We start from the raw sequence: 5,000 nt of genomic DNA, 5'->3' as shown, positions 1-5,000 counted from the left end.
AGGAATGGAAAAAAGGCAAAGAGGAGAGTGACCCCTGCTGGTGGAAGTAAGAAAAGGCAAAAGCCTACAGCACCTGGTATTCCCAGGCGGTCTCCCATCCAAGTACTAACCAGGCCCAACCCTGCTTAGCTTCTGAGATCAGACGAGATCAGGCGTGTTCAGGGTGGTGTGACCGTAGGCAGAGACAGGCCTCTCACTTGCTACTTTTCCACTTTGACGTCCGGTTGCCGGCTGCCCTTTCCAGTGCTTAGTAAGACAAGGTGCTTTTGTGCTTTCTTTTCTCTTCACTTTTTTGCTGGCTCCTTAAAAAGGTCTTGTAGACAGAACGCCCCGCTCAGAGCCGCTGAGCTCACTGATCGGCTGCCGCGCTGTCGACGGAACGTCAGCGTCGCGGCCAATGCCACAGGCCGGGAGCAGCGGCGAGACTCACCGGTAGACCTGGGTAGGGTGAGTAGAGCGCGGTTAGTTGCTTTCTAATAGCCTGCAGCCGGGGATTAACTTTTAATGAAAGGGAGCAACCCTTTTGACTGTCTGCAGCGCGCCGTACCTAGGAAGCGCACACTCACACACAGCGAGCATGCACAAGTTGCTCGCACGAGACCACATTCCCTATTTGCACCTGCAGCTTTTCCGCCACCATGCGTCAGACTCTCCTGCCTGTCTTATTATTATTTCAGGGCCTTAGCAGGAACCACCCCCTCAATTCCCTCCCGCTCCTTCCTAGCACTGAGGTTAGCTCCTGGGCAGCTGTCTGATTGGGTTAGTTACACAAGATTCTTTGAAGAAGAAGACGTTACTTCTGCTGGCCCTCGTTAGGCGGTCGCCCTCTAAAACCATCCCCTGGGCAGCTGCTGAAAGCCTGGCCCCTTCACAGCGCGAGATGCTTTTAACGCCATCATTTGCATACGGCCGGCTGCGGGGTCAATAAGCACTCCTAGCCGTGGCAAGGAGCTCGGTGTGAGGCCTGGTAGAGGCGGCGGGGTTGCGTCCTTATCTTAGAGGTCTTGGGGGGCTTGGGATGCTTGGGACTTCCAGCCTCTACTTTACGTAAGGTCGGTGTCCAGCAAGGCGCCACTCAATGCTAGCCGAGCTGGGCAAGATGGCAAAACGTCATCAAAATTGTCTACAATACCTGGTGTTCTCAGGAGGTGTCCCAACCAAGTATTTCCGAACCCATCTCTGCTTTGCTTCCGAGATCGGACATATCCAAGGTGGTATGGCCAGTAGACGCTGCTTGGCCCATCGCCCGGCCAGCCTTCCTCAGGCTCGCGTGGGGATGAGAACTCTGGCCGTTCTGGGGCGGTCTCCGAAGGACCGATGCATAGGCTGTGCCGTCCCTATAGGTGTTGTTTGTTGAGCAATGAAACACCTGCCGCATCAGATGTGTTTAAAAATGGCTCGGCGCAGGGTCTCCTGCAGGCTAAACCGTTCATCGCGGGGATGTGACAGAAAGAGCAAGCTGGACCCGCAACTTGGGGTGGAGCGAAACGCCCAGGAGTGAATGAAGGAAGAGGGTGAGATGGTTGCGAGTGAATTTGAGCTGCTCTTCGGGGGGGTCGTGTGGCCTGCAAAGGTGTTTTGCTTGGGTTGTGCTGTAAACTGGCCTCCAGGTTACCGGTGGTTGCCTCCAGGTCAGCGGTGGTTGCCTCCAGTCATGCGGGAGTCGCTGGTCCTGGTGAAAAGAAGCCTAGTATTAAAAGTAAATAAGCAACAATGCTGGAGGCCCACGGTGATGAGAAGGATGCTGGTATTTTGCAAGGATTAAATAGCGCAAGAGAGAAAGCAAATGAAAAGAAGAAAGGAGCATGTGTGCGCTTGTGAAAAAAGGAATGGAAAAAAGGCATAGAGGAGAGTGACCCCTGCTGGTGGAAGTAAGAAAAGGCAAAAGCCTACAGCACCTGGTATTCCCAGGCGGTCTCCCATCCAAGTACTAACCAGGCCCGACCCTGCTGAGCTTCCGAGATCAGACGAGATCGGGTGTGTTCAGGGTGGTGTGGCCGTAGGCAGAGACAGACCTCTCACTTGCTGCTTTTCCACTTTGACGTCCGGTTGCCGGCTGCCCTTTCCAGTGCTTAGTAAGACAAGGTGCTTTTGTGCTTTCTTTTCTCTTCACTTTTTTGCTGGCTCCTTAAAAAGGTCTTGTAGACAGAACGCCCCGCTCAGAGCCACTGAGCTCACTGATCGGCTGCCGCGCTGTCGACGGAACGTCAGCGTCGCGGCCAATGCCACAGGCCGGGAGCAGCGGCGAGACTCACCGGTAGACCTGGGTAGGGTGAGTAGAGCGCGGTTAGTTGCTTTCTAATAGCCTGCAGCCGGGGATTAACTTTTAATGAAAGGGAGCAACCCTTTTGACTGTCTGCAGCGCGCCGTACCTAGGAAGCGCACACTCACACACAGCGAGCATGCACAAGTTGCTCGCACGAGACCACATTCCCTATTTGCACCTGCAGCTTTTCCGCCACCATGCGTCAGACTCTCCTGCCTGTCTTATTATTATTTCAGGGCCTTAGCAGGAACCACCCCCTCAATTCCCTCCCGCTCCTTCCTAGCACTGAGGTTAGCTCCTGGGCAGCTGTCTGATTGGGTTAGTTACACAAGATTCTTTGAAGAAGAAGACGTTACTTCTGCTGGCCCTCGTTAGGCGGTCGCCCTCTAAAACCATCCCCTGGGCAGCTGCTGAAAGCCTGGCCCCTTCACAGCGCGAGATGCTTTTAACACCATCATTTGCATACGGCCGGCTGCGGGGTCAATAAGCACTCCTAGCCGTGGCAAGGAGCTCGGTGTGAGGCCTGGTAGAGGCGGCGGGGTTGCGTCCTTATCTTAGAGGTCTTGGGGGGCTTGGGATGCTTGGGACTTCCAGCCTCTACTTTACGTAAGGTCGGTGTCCAGCAAGGCGCCACTCAATGCTAGCCGAGCTGGGCAAGATGGCAAAACGTCATCAAAATTGTCTACAATACCTGGTGTTCTCAGGAGGTGTCCCAACCAAGTATTTCCGAACCCATCTCTGCTTTGCTTCCGAGATCGGACGTATCCAAGGTGGTATGTCCAGTAGACGCTGCTTGGCCCATCGCCCGGCCAGCCTTCCTCAGGCTCGCGTGGGGACGAGAACTCTGGCCGTTCTGGGGCGGTCTCCGAAGGACCGATGCATAGGCTGTGCCGTCCCTATAGGTGTTGTTTGTTGAGCAATGAAACACCTGCCGCATCAGATGTGTTTAAAAATGGCTCGGCGCAGGGTCTCCTGCAGGCTAAACCGTTCATCGCGGGGATGTGACAGAAAGAGCAAGCTGGACCCGCAACTTGGGGTGGAGCGAAACGCCCAGGAGTGAATGAAGGAAGAGGGTGAGATGGTTGCGAGTGAATTTGAGCTGCTCTTCGGGGGGGTCGTGTGGCCTGCAAAGGTGTTTTGCTTGGGTTGTGCTGTAAACTGGCCTCCAGGTTACTGGTGGTTGCCTCCAGGTCAGCGGTGGTTGCCTCCAGTCATGCGGGAGTCGCTGGTCCTGGTGAAAGGAAGCCTAGTATTAAAAGTAAATAAGCAACAATGCTGGAGGCCCACGGTGATGAGAAGGATGCTGGTATTTTGCAAGGATTAAATAGCGCAAGAGAGAAAGCAAATGAAAAGAAGAAAGGAGCATGTGTGCGCTTGTGAAAAAAGGAATGGAAAAAAGGCATAGAGGAGAGTGACCCCTGCTGGTGGAAGTAAGAAAAGGCGAAAGCCTACAGCACCTGGTATTCCCAGGCATTCTCCCATCCAAGTACTAACCAGGCCCAACCCTGCTTAGCTTCCGAGATCAGACGAGATCGGGTGTGTTCAGGGTGGTGTGGCCGTATGCAGAGACAGGCCTCTCACTTGCTGCTTTTCCACTTTGACGTCCGGTTGCCCTTTCCAGTGCTTAGTAAGACAAGGTGCTTTTGTGCTTTCTTTTCTCTTCACTTTTTTGCTGGCTCCTTAAAAAGGTCTTGTAGACAGAACGCCCCGCTCAGAGCCGCTGAGCTCACTGATCGGCTGCCGCGCTGTCGACGGAACGTCAGCGTCGCGGCCAATGCCACAGGCCGGGAGCAGCGGCGAGACTCACCGGTAGACCTGGGTAGGGTGAGTAGAGCGCGGTTAGTTGCTTTCTAATAGCCTGCAGCCGGGGATTAACTTTTAATGAAAGGGAGCAACCCTTTTGACTGTCTGCAGCGCGCCGTACCTAGGAAGCGCACACTCACACACAGCGAGCATGCACAAGTTGCTCGCACGAGACCACATTCCCTATTTGCACCTGCAGCTTTTCCGCCACCATGCGTCAGACTCTCCTGCCTGTCTTATTATTATTTCAGGGCCTTAGCAGGAACCACCCCCTCAATTCTCTCCCGCTCCTTCCTAGCACTGAGGTTAGCTCCTGGGCAGCTGTCTGATTGGGTTAGTTACACAAGATTCTTTGAAGAAGAAGACGTTACTTCTGCTGGCCCTCGTTAGGCGGTCGCCCTCTAAAACCATCCCCTGGGCAGCTGCTGAAAGCCTGGCCCCTTCACAGCGCGAGATGCTTTTAACGCCATCATTTGCATACGGCCGGCTGCGGGGTCAATAAGCGCTCCTAGCCGTGGCAAGGAGCTCGGTGTGAGGCCTGGTAGAGGCGGCGGGGTTGCGTCCTTATCTTAGAGGTCTTGGGGGGCTTGGGATGCTTGGGACTTCCAGCCTCTACTTTACGTAAGGTCGGTGTCCAGCAAGGCGCCACTCAATGCTAGCCGAGCTGGGCAAGATGGCAAAACGTCATCAAAATTGTCTACAATACCTGGTGTTCTCAGGAGGTGTCCCAACCAAGTATTTCCGAACCCATCTCTGCTTTGCTTCCGAGATCGGACGTATCCAAGGTGGTATGGCCAGTAGACGCTGCTTGGCCCATCGCCCGGCCAGCCTTCCTCAGGCTCGCGTGGGGACGAGAACTCTGGCCGTTCTGGGGCGGTCTCCGAAGGACCGATGCATAGGCTGTGCCGTCCCTATAGGTGTTGTTTGTTGA

General features: G+C 54.7%; 3 non-coding genes across 3 annotated transcripts; all 3 read right to left on the bottom strand.

The window, feature by feature from the left end:
- Positions 1–61: 61 nt before the first annotated feature.
- Positions 62–180, bottom strand: LOC141266747 (5S ribosomal RNA). Its single transcript, XR_012320773.1, has one exon. It is a non-coding gene; the product is annotated as a 5S ribosomal RNA (ribosomal RNA).
- Positions 181–1,886: 1,706 nt separating this feature from the next.
- LOC141267947 (5S ribosomal RNA) lies at positions 1,887–2,005 on the bottom strand. The gene has a single exon (XR_012321356.1). It is a non-coding gene; the product is annotated as a 5S ribosomal RNA (ribosomal RNA).
- A 1,706-nt stretch (positions 2,006–3,711) lies between these two features.
- Positions 3,712–3,830, bottom strand: LOC141266376 (5S ribosomal RNA). Its single transcript, XR_012320414.1, has one exon. It is a non-coding gene; the product is annotated as a 5S ribosomal RNA (ribosomal RNA).
- Positions 3,831–5,000: the final 1,170 nt, after the last annotated feature.

Source organism: Phyllobates terribilis, unplaced genomic scaffold (genome assembly GCF_046119375.1).
Source record: "Phyllobates terribilis strain yellow unplaced genomic scaffold, ASM4611937v1 Scaffold_4__5_contigs__length_816908805, whole genome shotgun sequence".
Lineage (NCBI taxonomy): Eukaryota > Metazoa > Chordata > Amphibia > Anura > Dendrobatidae > Phyllobates > Phyllobates terribilis.
The sequence above is the reverse complement of the archived record's forward strand: the minus strand, read 5'-3'. Positions and strand labels throughout refer to the sequence as shown.